This window comes from Eucalyptus grandis, chromosome 5, assembly GCF_016545825.1.
Source record: "Eucalyptus grandis isolate ANBG69807.140 chromosome 5, ASM1654582v1, whole genome shotgun sequence".
Lineage (NCBI taxonomy): Eukaryota > Viridiplantae > Streptophyta > Magnoliopsida > Myrtales > Myrtaceae > Eucalyptus > Eucalyptus grandis.
This window is the reverse complement of record NC_052616.1, coordinates 22303131-22319960: the sequence shown is the minus strand read 5'-3', so window position 1 is coordinate 22319960 and position 16830 is coordinate 22303131. Positions and strand designations below refer to the sequence as shown.

The window sequence follows — 16830 nt, the reverse complement described above, 5'->3', positions numbered from 1 at the left end:
TTGCCGCAGCATTTGGGGTCATCTGGCTCGTGAGAAGGCTGTAAAGGATAATTGCAGCAGATGTGTACGTTAGTCATAGGTGAAGCATCCAAGACTGGGGCGGAGTGCACGGATAGATGGAAAAATAGCATCAAAGTTATGTAGAATTTCCTGTGTAACAAATTATTGTAGGTGGTTGGAATCTCTTGCTTGATATGGTCCTTAGCGTGTGGAATGACATCTCAAGCTTAGGAATCTAGAGCACTTTACCGAGCTTGGAGACGGCTGCTACAATACTGTGGAATATATGGAAATCGAGCAACCAAGCCACCTTCAGGAGTTACGAACCAGACCATTCAATTCAAGTATGTTCACCAACTAGATGAAGATAAGAACTTGGTAAATTCTTGAAGCATTATGAAGATTGTCTTTCGGGATGTCATCCGAATTAAAATGCCAAAGCCTCCTAGTTCAATATAGATTTAATCACTGCTCGGAAACTCTAATGCAGGCGTCTTCTTGGTCTTCTTCGTTTTCGGAAATTTTTTAAATTTTAAAAAATGTCTTTTAAAAAAATCGTTAAAAAATATTTTTTTGATTTTTAAAAATTAATTTTTAATCCCAAAAAAGGGATACTGGGCTGGGCCCTTGGGCCCAACCGAAAACGAACTTAACCTGGACTCCCCAGCTTGGGCCATGGACACGCCTGGGCTTATTAAAAGAGAGCTTGCTTCGGAAAGAAAACTCATCGAGCCCATTTTGTTGAAACTAAATACACTAAGCCCAAGCACATCCATGACTAAAGCTAGTCCGATTCCTCTAAAGCCCAAGCCAAATCTAAACTCACAAAACCTCATTAAGCCCAAATATGGTTTTAGGCCGAAACCTAAGTCCAATATTCATTAAGGATAATTGAGCCCAAAAACTAAGGATAAAAGCTACCAAAAACCATAAATTATGTCAATTGCCATACACTTACCCCAAACCGTTTTTGTGATACCAAAAAATTCCAAACTTGTAACCATATTGACACTTATCCCAAACTTATATGTTATGATACATTTATCCCAAAATTTTTTTTGACACAAAAAATCTTTAACTCGAATCCGTGTGAAGCATTTATCCCAAAAATTTAATGTCACAAAAAAACATTGAGATTTTTGGCATCACAAAATAAATTTGGAATAAATATATCATACAAATATTGAATTTGGATTTTTTTGCGTCACAAAAAGAATTAAAATAAATATGTCAGAGTTTGCAAAGTTTGGAATTTTTTGGTGGTTTTCTCCCTTAAACTAAACAAAGCCCGCCTTGTTATATCCGTTGGCCATTTTCGTCCGGAACCAACGTCATTTACCGTCTCTTTCCCAACAAAGAAGAAGTTATGACCCCCAGAAACCAACATTTCCGAACAACAAACACTACGACCAGACCGTCACATTCGGCCATCGTTGTCGGCCACCGCCAAGATCGATCTACGATTATCGCCCTTACCAGCAAACACCACTACCATCATCGTCAATCAACAACCGTTACTTTCACGAATGTGCGGAGAACTAACAACTGAGAGCTAATGCAACAAGGACTTTATCTCGACCATTGCTGGACATCTACATTAAAGCCGCTCGCTGCGGTCGTCCTCAGTGAGAATTATAGAATCACCGCAGGAACAAGAATGTACACGATTCATGGAGCGAAAACTAGACAAAGGAGAAGAGGAGAGTGCCGACTTGGTGGAAATGGAACCCGACTGAAAACGAACTCAGTTATCCAAAAACGATCTTGTGCCGAACAAAACGAATTTAAATGCCCTTTAAAACAAGTCGAAATCCGAGGCTAAATTGAACGGATTTGGTTCGGACGTTTCTTCGAACATGTGGTAGGAAGCGAGTTGGAGAGTGAATCATAAGAAATCATCAGGCAATGTTCAAACTTTAACAAAAAAACCAGCTCGTTCAAGTCCAACACGACACTACAAAAAGGGCAGGAACGAGCGCTTAATCGCCAGCTTTTGTTGAGTTTTAGGACAGGTGTTTTGCCCATCACTAGACAGGCCATTTCTCAATACAGATCCTGTGAAGTTAAAAAGAACTCAGCTTTCATGGGTGTCTTTCAAATGCTCGACCATTGCCCACAGTGCCTCCCTCATCACGGAAACCCTGAACGGTTGGTGAACAAGTAGTTGATCCTTGCGGATCATTGTCATCAGAGAATTCACTCCTGAATAACACTTCAGATACTTTCGCGCTTAGATGTAAAAAGATGAGCCACAATTGATTGCTTTTCGCTTGTCTTCCTCTGCTCTAGCTCTTTCAATCAGTTTCTGGAAGAGGTGATTCCAAGTTTAGTACCTGCTACTCGGAAAGACTCGAGTTCGTTGCAGTCAGAGTCATTAAATTTTCTTCCTTGCTGGAGCAATGCAATTATTTCCTCGCCAACTTGCTTCTCCTGCACATCAAGCGAGAATACAACAGCCTCCAGTTCGGCGACAGTGTCCAATCTGTGACAACTGATAGACTGCGGGGGTGGGACAATGTCTTCGACTCTTCTGAGGCTATCTACAAGAGCAGATCAAGCCTTTTCAAACTTAAGAAGAACAGAATCCTCCAGTTATTGCCAGGCGAATTTAACTACATCCTGAGCATTGCTGAACTATGTGCTTAGTTATTTCCAGGGCCACAAGCAATGAACACAGAGCACAAATTCCAGATTTGCTTCCAGGCCTAATTTGGGGAAAATTGCCAAATTGCAGAGAGTCCTACACATATCTCCATCGTGTAACTGGGCATCGCTAGCTGCAAAATAACTATTCTTCAACTTCAACAAAGTCTGTTAGGTCCTGCTAAACATTGTTTTTGTTTAGGTGTCAGCATTCCTCATCTGGAATCACATTAGACAAGTCTTACCATACCTAGATTGTTCTCTAGAAATATAACTGCAGTATATCAGAGATGTATGACTACAAGAGACCTACGCTAATTATGATTTTACCAAGGGCCAGGTGCACCAAATGTACAATAACCCATATAAAACTTTAGTGTATTTTGAAATACATGTACAAGACTAAGTACAGAAAATGCTGCTAATAACCCGAAACCTCATTTAAGCGAATCCTGTGAGAACAACTTCTGTCGCGTGGAGAGAGCAAGGGACAAAATTGGATGGAAGAGGAAAGAGGATACCTTTTTCGTCCGGCCGTCCTCGCCCCCAGCCTCAAGACCTAGTCGAAAGCCATGTCGATTTTAGCCATTTGTTTCTCTAATCCTAAGCGCAAGAAAAAATGAAATATAACAATCAAGACAGGAATTGGAACTATAACCATCATTAAACCATGCCAAACAATGAAACATGCAGAGACGAAATTAAGACGCCTCCCTTGGTACCTTGATAAATTACCGAGTTAAATGTCCAATGTAGTCAAAACAGTTCGCCTGTTTTAATCTTGAACTTGAGTGCGTACAGTTGCCTTCTTGTAATGAACTTGATTGGACGGTCCGTTGACTGCCTGTGCCAATCAGTTGCAGAAATTAACTGCAAGAAAAGGAGAATCAGACCAGTAGACAGGCTTCCAGTCGAACCTTATAACATGTGATGTCAATTGTAAGCAAACCAAATAATGGAGAGTGGATAGCCTCGAAGGGAAAAACCACTCTTGAATAGATAAAAATATATGTATAACAAAAATAAGTGAATGTATCAACTCTCTACCAGAAAGGAAAGAGCGAATATAGATGACTTAAGATCCTTGCTACAGCTTCAGTATGTATTGTAAACATAATGAATTAAGTTGACTATGTTGAACTGATGCCACCAGTTAATGAAATAACAGAATAACAATATTAGGAAGCAAAAGTGCTAAAGGATATCCAAGTGGAACTCTTCAATCTCAAAACAACCGTGGAGGATGAATTGTGAAACTTATCTGATTCAAGTACTTTCACTTTTGTGCCAAAGAACTTTTATTTATCATTTCTCATCAGTCGTCACTTGAATAATTGTGCCAAACCGAGTTTATAAGTGTTAGAACTTATTATTCAAAACTCAAGAGAGCTCAACCGAGTTAGCACTGAAGCGAGAGCATTCAAAAGTCTCTGTATACGATCTGAAAAACATAACTCCAAAACGAAGAACTACTCAGATCTGTCAAAAGTTGGATGTGAACTTTGAACAGTCGGTGCTTAAAAGTCGTATAATACTCGCCAACTTTCTACACTTCTTTATTTATGCTTCTTTCTTCATTTCTAACATCAATCACCTTGGGTGCTCAAGCTTTAGTGTGCAGTTTTTTTTTTTTTGGCATTTGCAGTTGCTGCATTTTAAAAATTGATCAACACCAGTACATTATGTCTTTAACTGAAGGAAACATTATAACTGTGGACAAGAATAATTATCGTTTCTTTTGACACTTGACAATTATCTCTAACAGTTCCATATTATAGATGAGAACTGTGAGTAAAAATTGATAAACTCTGATGTAATCTTGCTTTTCAAAAGAGGAAACATAACTAGGCATTGCCAAGGATTTGTCACACAGTTCCACCAGTCACATTTATGAATTACTTTGGCATTCTTTTACATTCACTCTAACTTGTAGCCAGATCTTCCCATCATCGGTTCAGATTTCCTTTTATTTTCCATGGCTTAAAATTTCTTGGTTATGATCAAAACTAGAGGTAGACAGAGGTAAAGCATCCAAAGCATCTAAGATTAGGGCAAAGTGTAAGGATAAACGGAAAAATGGTATCAAAGTTGCATAGAATTTTCTGTGTAACAAACTATTGTAGGGAGAAATCTTGCAATATTTTGCCATTGCTGACTTCCCAGGACACATGCTTAGCGAATGACAGATGCAGCTTTTTTCTACTTTCCCTGAAAGCCACCCAAGGGAATTCTCCCGGCAATTACTCAATGTTAAAAAGATCAATCACCGATGATTTACTTCTGCACGTGTAAAACTGCCGACGATTATGTCAGTAACCTTCGATTACAAGGTGCCGTGGCCCATATATCTAACTCCACGAGGCAGCTAATATGGTGGACCTCTACTGGTGGAAGACATGCTGCAGTAAAGAAATTGGATAGAGAATACCCGAGCTGAGTATCATCTGTGAAAAGTTATACAATTTAGCGATAGGACAGAGACAGTATCGAGGAGAGCAGCCATATGTTGCTATCTTTAAGTCGACTGTCATATCTGTCGCATAAGTATTTGGAAATTCTAAGCTTCATACGCTAGGAATGCAGTGTACTTGGTCTTCTATTTTACGGTACGTGTGTGTGTGTTGGCAAGAAAACTTACACTTAAAGACCCACAGACTTCAGCATCAAGCATAAGACAACAATTGGTCCCTCAGAACCCAATAAAAGAACCAAGAGGAAACCTTAAAATCAAGCAACTCAACAGGCCAACATTAAACAAGCAACTCTACAGTCCAAGAGATCCTCTGGCCCAACTCACCCAATATGAATTCTCGGCATTGAAAGTGGGTCAAGCTTATCCAACTTAGAAATGCAAATTTGAACATCTAGAGCTTCTTTGCTCACTGGTGAAGCTAGACCTCAAAATTTTGATGGTTTGCAGATTTGTCACAAAACCGACCTCATAATGCAAGATTGAAGTTGCTTTGCACTCATGGAACAAGACATGCATGTAGTAGGGCTAAAAATTAGAGAAGATTCAAGACAAACCTTTCTGTCGTACCAGAAGAGTGATAGGGCAAAATAGGGAGAAGGACTTTGTGACTGACAGCTGAAGGGTAGAGAAAAAGAAAAGGAGCGGGTCAGGCCCAGGTCAGATCCGGCTCGGCCTGACCTTTTTTTTTTTCGAATTTTTTTAAAAAATAAAATAATTATAAAAAAATTGATAAATTTTAAAACTAGTGACGCAAATGCTCCTAATGTCTATATGTGATGCAATTTTAATAAAATCTTTTTGTTAAGGGGCTGGAAATTAATCCATAACTTTCTAATGCAATTAAGTGTTAACAACTCCAAACAAGAGTTAGCTTGTAGGCATAAGTACAGGTTTTTAGTGAATCTGTTCCTAGTCAAGGCTGGTAACAACAGAAGCTTAAGTAAAGAAATGCAGAACAGTAAGGCATGTCATAGCATCAATATTGTCACTACACTGAGTCAGTCATCCACATATTTCGTCAACAGAGTCGCACGCTTAAATCCACTAGTCATGAGCATCAGCACACAGTTCAACAAAGTAATCCTAAAAAATATCAGCAAAGCTCATCCACCTTCCAGCGAGCTGCGGAGCATATTAACATCTTCCAGTAGGTTTCGTCAACTGCACCACAAACATGAAAGAAGCCAATTACTTCTCAGCTTTGACTAAATCAAGAGAAAGTACATGTTACAGCATATAGTCAAAGATACGCTTGGAAAAAAGTATTTGGTTGCAAAGAACATAGATGTGCATTAACAGAGAAAGAGCCCAGCCTAAAACTTCAAAAAATCTCATAGTGCACAATGACAAAACATTATCCTTCCTGCAGTTAATATTACTCCATGGCAAACTCTTGTTCTGGATGTACGGGTTGGGGCCAAACAAGGATAGGAGTGTAGGAAATTACGAAGCAGAATCAGGCAATCAGCTCATCCTTTTTCTTTTTAAAACCTGAGCTACTCATCCCAAAGCTGCCGCCGCCGGTGGTGCCTCCGCTGCCGCCGCCGCCGGCGGTTCTGCTGCTGCCGCAGCCGGCAGTTCCGCCGCCACCGCGAGTGGTGCCTCCGCCGCCACCGCGAGTGGTGCCTCCGCCGCCACCGGTGGTGCCTCCACCTCCGCCGCCGCCGGTGCCGCTGCCGCCCATGCCGCCGCTGCTGCGCGTGCCGCCGCCGCCACCCGTGCCGCCATCGGAACTCCACCGCGCTGCCTGCACCTACACCAGCAATAGTATAGGGCGGCAATGAGGGCAGCTGCGACTGAAAAGGTCAGTGCCACGGTGGTCAACGCCTTAATCATGGGGTTAATCTTCTCCACCCCATACGGCGGGTAATTGACCGTATTTTGAATTGTTGATGACATCTGCAGGAGAGGAGCGCAGTGAGAGAGCGAGGGGAGCACAGAGGGAGAGAGAGAGAGAGCAAGTGGAGAAGATAAAAGAGAAATGGAAACCAAGGGAGAAAGAGAGAAGGAGAGAAAATGGAACAGGCACATTTCGCGCACAACATACGAAAGGGTCGGCTAATACAGCAAACTGCAACAGACAACATCAGGAGCTTTCTAGGAACAGTAGAAAAGAACTTGAAAATGCTCTAATTCCCCACAAATGGCCACTAGAGAGGCTCCAACTTCCCATGATCCAGTGGTTACCCCGCCTCGTGTTATCTCATTACACATAAACAAGTCAGACTCATTTCAATGCAGATGCCGCCCCAGGATTTTTTTCTTAGCCAGTTGAACAGAGTTCCACACATCAGGAGCTTCTGTTGTATCAACTATCAACTGAGTCTGCATCAACTACTAAGCCTCGCCACCAACAATCTCCCCAATCAGAATTCCCAGCCCCTATTCCAATTTCTGCTTCAGCCCAATCGACACTACTGGCTGTTTACATCAAACTCCTTCACTGCAGTATCGACCGGGGAGGCCACAATTTCGGCAGGTTGTTGTTCAACCCGGTTAGAAAAGCCATCTCGTTTCTACTCTTCCGAATATGCTAACAGCAGAAGGCTGTTCTAGTCATAACCTCTGCAGACACACACAGACAGAGAGAGAGAGAGAGGGGTTTCGCCGCCGCCGGCCCGCGCGACACTCACAGACAGAGAGAGAGGGAAGCGAAACCTTAGGTCTCGATGCGCCCGGCCGACGATCTTCGCGAAGCTTTTCCCGCCCTTCTTCTTTTCTCCGTCGATTCTGATCGGAGGAGGCTCGGACGGATGCAATTGAGGAAATGGGCGATCGCCATTTTTGCACACTCTGGGCACTCTGTGTCCGCACAGCTTCTCTGTTTTTAGGCTCCCGCTCTGCTTTGAAGTGCCAGAAGTATCAAGTGAACTTTCCATTATAAGACTTTTCTTTTTCTTTTTTTCTTTTTTTCTTTTTTTTTTTTGGTTTGGCTTGGAACCCCTTATAAATAATTGAATATTACGTAATTCATTTTTTTGCCTCTAAATCGTTTACTAAGACCAATTGATCCTCTATCTCAAGGAAAAAGAAAAAAAAAACAAAACATATGAATTTTGTCCAACGCGCAAAAGTTCATTTGATGAATTAGATAATTAACGAAAAAATTGACAAAAAGAAAAGTCCTAAACCTATATTGTATTTATATCAATTCTGTTATTAACCTCAATTTAATCAATCCATCTAATTTTAGCTAGAATTTACCAATGTGAACAGTCTTCTTTTGCAATTTTTTAAATTATTTTTTTCCTTTCATTTTTCTTTTTCTTCCTGTTTCTTTTTTCTTTTTTTCTTTTTCTTTTTTTGTATTTCACATTTTGCCAATTTAGTCAACTATGGGCAAGGCCGACAATGATGTTGAGACTCGCCAAAGCTCAACAGCCATAGTAAAAGGATAAAAGGAAGAACAAAAAGAATTGAAAAAAAATGAAATATTTAAAAAAAAATAATAATCACGAGAGATTTATGAGATGCTGAATTATTTTAGATTTCTAATTTTTCCATTGTCCATGAATATATTCATCATGTGGCATCATGAGCTTCCATGCAATTTTCTTGTCGTAGATTTAAGGATTTAAAAAAGACACGTGTCAACCTAAGACCGAGACAATTTCCCTTTTTTTTTTAAAAAGAAAAATTATCAAAAATTCCAAACTTTGCCCAAAGTGACAAATTTACCCTAAACTTTTGTGACATGAAAAACCCATGCTTTATTAACCGTGACACATTTACCCCACAAAGGACATTTTCGTCTTATTTTTTCTTTTTTCTTTTTTATTCTCTCTTCCCTCCATTAGTCATTCTGAACTCAGGCGAGGGCAACCCTACCCGGCGTCAGCGAGTCGCCCTCGCCAACGTCGGGCGAGGGCAACCCTTGGCTAGGTCGGCTGAGGGCCTCCCCTCCCCAAATATGGCAAGGGCACCCTCGCTTCACACTGGCGAAGGCACCCCTCTGTTAACATCTAAATTTTGGTGATTTGTTTAAGTATTTATTAATTGTATTATAAAATTGAGGATTGATTTCTACCTCTTAAACAAAAAAAAAATCATTAAAATTGCATCAACATTAGGAGCATTTGCATCACTGGTTTTAAAATTTATAAAAAAAAAATTATTTATTTATTTAAGTACAAAAAATTAAAAATTAAAAAAAAAAATCGAAAAAAAAAAAAAAAGAAAAGAAAGAGAGGGGCAATTAGGCCAAGTTCGGACAAGGCCTGAGCAGGCTCATTCCTCTATTTCCTTTTCTCTTTACTTCGCGCTAGGCCCGGCCCAGCCTTTGTTTTTCTTATTCCCTTCAGCCCAGCCCGCGCACGAGCTGGTCGTCTCCCTCCTGCAGTCGGTCTTCGCTGCAAGACCTGCAAAGAAGAAGAGAAACAGAGCAGCAACAGAGGGAGCAAGGGGATCGGTGGCGGGCGAGCGGCGTGATCCGCGGGTCGAGGGGGAAGTCCGGCCGGCAAGCTGGCAGCTGCAGAGGCAACGCGCGCTGGCCGAGCATAAAACCGGAGGAGAGGACAGAGAGCTGGGGGGGGAAACAGAATGGACACGCGAGAGAGAAAGCACCAAAAAACACAGAGAGGAGAACCGAGAAGCACGAAGCATAGAGAGAAACACAGAGAGGACACCGAGGAAAGGAAGAGAGAGAGGGGGCGAGTGAGTGAAGAGAGCTGGAGGGAGAGACCGCCGGCCACCACACGGCCGACGACCCGCCGCCGTGCCTCCTTTCCCGCTCCAAAACTCCGACCAGAGCGCGAACAAGGAGAGGACGCCAAACAAAGGGAGAAACATGGAGAGAAGGAGACTTCCCTGGGCCGTCGATTGCTGCCGTCGATCGCTGCCGGAGTTGCCGACCGCCTCCAACCCCAACCGGAACCCACAGCACAGCAACGCAGGAAGACGAGGGAGAAACAGAGAGCCACACGAGCAACCGAGAGCGGTTTAGTGACGCACGGGCTCGTCCGAAGACCTTCCCGGCGACGTCTTCAAGCTGACCAGGTAGGTTCGGCTCCCTCCTTGCTCCATTTCAGGCGCACCGGGCCGGAGCTCGCGGCCGTCCGGCTTGCGCAAGCTCCGGCCCTCGCCGCTTCTACATTTTGCTCCCGTGCTCCTTATAAGTCATGTTCGCAGACCTCTAAAGTGTGTTCGAGGCCCGGTTGAGCCTTAAACCTCTGAATTTGGTAATGCCCAGTGGCTGTTCGACGAAATGCCTCAATGAAATCGCCGCACCCAACCCTCGACCGGAGTTTGGTTTTTGGTTTTTGGTTTTTGGTTTTTTCTGCGTTGCTCGGGGTCGTACTCTTGTCACCCATCGTCCATGTCGTTCTTCTAGCTTTTCGGTAGGTTCCCTCGCCCGGTTTGGGCGAGATGAAGCGCGCGCATCTCGCCGGAGTCTACCCGGAGATTCTCGAAAGCGCCGGCCAACCGGTGGCCGGCGTCGATCGGACGGAACCACCGACGCCAGGCGTTGGGACGGCGACTTCCTTAGGGCGGTTAGAACTCGCGGCGTTGTCGGCGTCGGACCGGCGGAGGAGCTGCAGAAGCTTCGGCGTGCTGCGGCTGCGGGAGAAGAAGGCCTGAGAAGACGCCACGAAAAGGGGGCAGAAGAAAATATAAAAAAAAAAAAAAAAACACAAAAGGGCTGAAAATGGAAAATGAGAAATGGGCTTCGCTTTGGGCTGGTTTTTGTTTCGTGGGCTAAATAAGTTGGGCTGAAAATAGCAATCGAAAAATAGACCTTCAGAAGGGCTGAGGTAAAAATCGAAGATGGGCCTTGGGCCGAGAATTATCCCTATTTCTTCTTCTTTTTATAAATTCGTGTGGTTTTTTTAGTGGGCCGAACCCGGGTCCGGTCGGAGACACGGTCCAGCCCCAAAAAAAAAAAATTTAAAAATTTAATTTTTTTTGAAAATCTAAAAATGGTAGAGTTTGGTTAAAAATTGCTATGTATTGCCATTTTAGTGTAATTACGTCTTTATTTGCTTGTATGTTAATTATATCGTGTGTTTAATTCGCGTATGTTATTATGTTTAATTGCACGTGTCTAGTTTTAGGGCAATTAGGATCTTAGTACCTATGATTGTTACTTAATGATTGCGCACTCGCATGTTCACCTTGCATCTTAGTGGATGGGTATAAAATTAATTCAAACTACCTGACAAAAAAGTTCTTTTAAAATGAACAAGGTTAGGTACCGAAATTGCACTAATTGGTCAATTAGTGTAATCAAGCCCCCGATCCTAGATTCTCTGATTACGTAGGAAGTGAAATACACTCCCATGCCTCACTTGGTTTCTAGCTAACCCCAATAGACTAGTGACGATTCCTTTTGTGCAAAATTCCTAAAATATATTCCAATGTCACGCGAGGTATGGGCTTGGGAGAGCTCACGTCTAATCATGGGCCCCAGCCTATCCTTTATGCAATACCCCTAAATCTGCTCTCTCCCCTGAAGGTAGGTCGTGACACCCTCACTAGGCTCGCCAACATCGGGCAGGGCGACCCTGGCCGGGTCGAGCGAGGGCCTGGCGAGGGCACCCCTCGCCAAATCTAGTGAAGGAGGCCCTCGGCCGACCCAACATAGGGCCACCCTTGCCTGACACTAGCTTCCCTTCGCCATGGCCCCCGGAGAGAAGAGAGAAGAAGAAGGAAAAAAAAAAAAAAAGATAATAAAAAGTAAAAAAGACGAAAATGTCCTTTCATTATTTATTTATTATTTGTTTTGTTGGCTTGAAACAGATTAATCCTACCAAAGTGAGCTCAAATTCGAATAATTATATTTTTGGGATTACTCACCGAGTGAGCTCAAAGTCGAATAATTCTATTTTTGGGATTGCTCACCATAATAATTCAATCCACTTCGATTTTTTGGTTTCTAATTTCTTAATAATCAATGGTCTCATAATTCATTTTTTGCCTCTAAACTGTTTACTAAGACCAATTGATCCTCTATCTCAAGGAAAAAGAAAAAGAAAACAAAAAACAAAACATATGAATTTTGCCCAAAGCGCAAAAGTTCATTTGATGCATTAGATAATTAACGAAAAAATTAACAAAAAGAAAGGTCCTAAACCTAGATTGTATTTATGTCAATTCTGTTATTAACCTCAATTTAATCAATCCATCTAATTTTAGCTAGAATTTACCAATGTGAACAGTCTTCTTTTGCAATTTTTAAATTATTTTTTTCCTTTCATTTTTTCTTTTTCTTCTTGTTTCCTTTTTTTTTTTTTTTGTATTTCACGTTTTGCCAATTTAGTCAAATATGGGCAAGGCCGACAATGATGCTGAGCCTCACCAAAGCTCGACGGCCATAGTAAAAGGATAAAAAGAAGAATAAAAAGAATTGAAAAAAATAAAATATTGGAAAAAAGAATCACGAGAGATTTATGAGATGCCGAATTATTTTAGATTTCTAATTTTTCCATTGTTCAGTAATACATGAAGAGCTTTCATGCAATTTTCTTGTTGTAGATTTAAGGATTTAAAAAAGACATGTGCAAACCTAAGACCGAGACAATTTCCCTCTTTTTTTAAAGGGAAAACACCACCAAAAACTCCAAAAACTCCAAACTTTGTCTAAAGTAGCAAATTTACTCCAAAATTTTTTTTATGACATGAAAAACCTCAAACTTTATTAACTGTGACATATTTACCCCACCAAGGGCATTTTCATCTTTTCTTCTATTTTTTTCTATTTTTTTTTTTCTTCTCTCTTCCCTCGTTCGGTCATGCCGAACTCAGGTGTGGGCGGCCCTTGCCAATGTTAGGCAAGGCTCGCCTTCACTTGGGCTAGCTAGGGTCACCCTCGCCAAAAATGCCCTTTAGTTCATGGTAAATATGTCACACGATATAAGTTCAGGGTTTTTTATGTCACCAAAAAAAAAATTGGTAAATGTGTCACAGTTAGTAAAGTTTAGGGTTTTTCATGTCATAAAAAAAAGTTTGAGGTAAATTTGTTACTTTGGGCAAAATTTGAGGTTTTTAATGGCCTTTTCTCCTTTTTTAAAAGGATTATATATTGTGAAACAATTTTTCAAAATAAACAGCCTTTGGATCGAAAATATTGAATACTAATCAAAAGAAACAATTAGTGAGAAATCGAAGGAAAAAAAGTGAACAAGGACAAGCTTAGCTACCACCATTTAAAACATGATGTTTGCGAAAAATCTTTAGTGCTTCCGGACCACGAATTTTCCAACTGTCCAAGTCAATCACACTTGTGCACGACCAGGATGTCATGCTCCAAGAACACCTAAATAATTCTCTAGCGGCTTTCTGATGATTAACTTTGCAACGGGATCGAAAGACAAAGGATTTTGGTTGATATATAGAGATGACACCATCAACTTGCGCTACTAGCCAACTAAGCTGTTCGCTTAGCTCGAATCCGGTGCCACGGGACGTACCCAACCGAAAGCAAACCCGCCCCACCCATGAGAAGTGGATACCTTCCCAAGAAATCGTTCCGGCACCGCGTTCTACTTCCGATGAATTCAATTCAGGAGTGGCTAGGAAGCCTGGTTGGCAGACGAAGGCTGAGCATCAAGTCAGGAGGATTCAACGGAGCACGGCGGGCAAATTGTGGAGTTTGATCTTGAAATATTTCCATGATGTTTGCACGTGCTTCGTCGGGTGCTGAAAGAGCCTAGACATGAACATCTCGTTTTCATACTCTTCGTTTTCATGTAATGAATAGCGATGGTGATTATTATTTGCTATTCCCTCTCGTACCATCGATATCTCCATGAAACAAATTTTCTAAATACATCAACGTAAATTGGATAAGTTAGAAACATTACTTTTCTTAAAAGCATTCTCATATCTTCCTGTTATCAGAGAAGAGGTTGAAGAACAGACCATATAAAACTTGCAATGCGGGGAGAAAGACTTTTTAAGTATAGCTCACCAACTAGATGAAAATAAGAACTTGGTAAGATTATGAAGTACCATGAACATCAATGTCTTTTGGGATGTCGTCCAAAGTAAAATGTCCAAGCCTCCCAGTTCGGTACAAATTTAATAATTTCTCGGAAACTCTGATGCAGGCATCTTCTTCGCCTAATTCTGAGGGGATCCTAAAAAGCTTCTCGCAGAGCAGCCAGTTGAAACTCGATAAGCCTCAACACATCTTTCCTACGTCTCATGTCGACACGCGTGGAGGAAATGCTCTCATAAAGGACACGGCGTACATCTTGCACGATGAAATCCTGTCATGGAAGGACAGGTGATGTCTTAGAGCAATAATTCATGCTGACAACAACCATAAACCCTCAAAGGAAAAGAATACATGTCATACAGGGACAAATAACAAAGCATGTGAAGCCTTCGCTCGAGACATCATGTTCTCGACATGCTAACATCGAGTTTTGGCAGGGTAGCCCTCTGGGCAACTCTTCAATGAGGTTAAACTTATCTGAGCCATCATGTTTTGGCACATGCGAAAGCTATTGATAGACTTGCCAATAAACTCTCCATGAATGTGCAAGAAAGATAGGCCTCCAATTTTGTCATTACAATCTTTCTAGTTTCCACCTCTCTGAGAAATCAAAACTTAGAGACCGAATGAAAGGAACGAAAATGAGCACTTGACACTTTAAATGCAAGCTCTTCCTTGCATTACATAGGAACAAGCTCTACAATTCCTATTAGGTTAATTTCCAGTTGCTTCCACAGAAGCAGAAAACTAAGGCTAGAGACAAGAAAATGATGAGATCCTTCTTGACTCCGATTACAAAGGAGATATGTCGTCCTATACTCAGAAATCAACAAACAACACTTTCTATTACCATCTGCTTAAGATTTTTAGTGTTACTGGCAGAGAAACAGAGCAGTGGTTGCCTGACATGTCATAATACTGATATGTCATAATACTCTCATGATCTCACCAGTATTGAAACACTTCAGACTAAAAGGAATGCACTAAATCCCCCTCAATGAACACTTTCCTTCTGATAATCGCCTAATCTACCATCCTCCCATTCTAGTTTCCACGTCTGTGTTGCATTTTCTACACATCTGAAATTTCTCCTAGTTATTCCCAATTCAAAAAGAAAGTAACTAGCAACAATACAAGTTAGCTCACATTCACCATTCTAGCACTATCTCATCAAAGTAGGAATGAAGTTGTTTGAACGTGTTAACATTATGTTAGGTGCAAATGGAAAGAGGTACACAGTTTTCAGCTACCATTTTATATCCATCTAAGCAAATAGTTCAGAATCACTGACAAAACCCAAAATGATGGAAACCATCCATATGAATAATTAAACTGACCAGCACATGCAATCCTTCTGTGACAATACCTGGGTATGATCTGAGGGATACTGCCGTTTCTTTGTTGTTTCAGTTTCACAGCTACCTGAATATTCTTCTCTGAAATCCACACTCAATCTACCAGATCCAGCGGTTGACAGCTTTGCCCATTGTTCATATTCTTTACCTGAGTCAAGTATTGATAGGAAGAACTGTGCGAGTTGTTTTCTCCAGCCAAGGAATCCTAATTGTACCTGAAGTTGCAATGTGAAAATCTGGGCTCAGATCATCTAAATTGAAAGTTCAACAATTTCAGCTCACCCAATGCAAGATAACATGGGTGAACTACTTAGATTAGTCGACAAAAGTTGTTAATAATAATAATAAACCTTTGTTAGAGCTAATTAATAAAATATACTCTAAGAAAAAGAGACTGTTGATATAATCACAACCATACCAATCAAAGCTAGCTTGGAGCTGGTCTCAAAGTCGCAAATAACTGGAGGCAAGACTCCTGGAGTGTCCAACACATAAACATTTGGATTGCTGGCAATCTGATGAAATCATGTTCCATTGGTAGATGGCCGTCATCAACATAAGAACATCCCAAGTGAAGAAAAATGAGTATCAGTACCATAACACAGCAAGCATAGAGAAACAAGTATTTCTCACGGTACCATAAAGGAAAGATCCATGGCGCTCTTTTTAAAATTACCATTTCATACCCCAATATTAGGGTATAATGATGACAGAGAAGGACAACATAGAATTTTAACTGGCCAATGACATAACCTTAACCATGCTCTGATAGCAGTTACCAATTCAAACTGCTCTATTCTTGATCTTGCCATGAACAATACCAAGAAGATAAAAAGCAATCAATACATATGAATATCTAATGCTTACATATAATTTAGAAAAAAAAGAAACCTAGCATATGAAGCAAAAGATCTGTTCAACTTCTTCTCTCCTCTACACACAGTTTCTAGAAATAATAGCATATCTAGTGTGCATCTGAAGAAACAACAAAAAGCATAGATGGAGCTTCAACGAATAAAAATTAATTGCATACCTTCAAACTGCTAATATCTTTTGTCTCACATGGCTGAGAGCTCACTGCTGCATGCTTCAACTTTCCTTTCTCTGCGAAGAAACTTGTTTTGCGTTATATTAGGAAGCATTCACATTTTTATCAAGGAATGGCCCTCAGCAGAAAGGATATGGAGGTAGAGAGGGACAGCTGAAGAGTTATTCTGCTTCCACTGTCCATGTAAAACATACGAAGGGCAATTTGTGAAGAAAAGATCTCGCATCAGATGCAATAAGAAGATTAGTACCTGCCGCGCTTATCCTGCCAATATTATGCAATGAATTGGCGAGGGCAGACTTTCCAGTGTTAGGATTCCAACTAACATAATTGCTGTAGTGCTGCTAGAATTATCCATCTTTTCAACTCTTACTTT

The 16830-nt window shown here is 41.1% G+C and overlaps 2 long non-coding RNA genes and 1 pseudogene across 3 annotated transcripts; all 3 read right to left on the bottom strand.

The window, feature by feature from the left end:
• Positions 1-2245: 2245 nt before the first annotated feature.
• Positions 2246-3605, bottom strand: LOC108959377. 2 transcript variants are annotated; one of them, XR_005550740.1, is made up of 3 exons: positions 3366-3605; positions 3165-3246; positions 2246-2824 (listed from the first exon to the last, which is right to left on the bottom strand). It is a non-coding gene; the product is annotated as an uncharacterized LOC108959377 (long non-coding RNA). The 2 variants fall into 2 exon arrangements; XR_005550739.1 differs by having other exon boundaries at positions 2246-2821.
• Positions 3606-6069: 2464 nt separating this feature from the next.
• Positions 6070-6645, bottom strand: LOC120293090. Its single transcript, XR_005550741.1, has 2 exons — positions 6564-6645; positions 6070-6277 (listed from the first exon to the last, which is right to left on the bottom strand). It is a non-coding gene; the product is annotated as an uncharacterized LOC120293090 (long non-coding RNA).
• A 7380-nt stretch (positions 6646-14025) lies between these two features.
• LOC120293729 lies at positions 14026-16812 on the bottom strand (annotated as a pseudogene).
• Between the last annotated feature and the right edge of the window lie 18 nt (positions 16813-16830).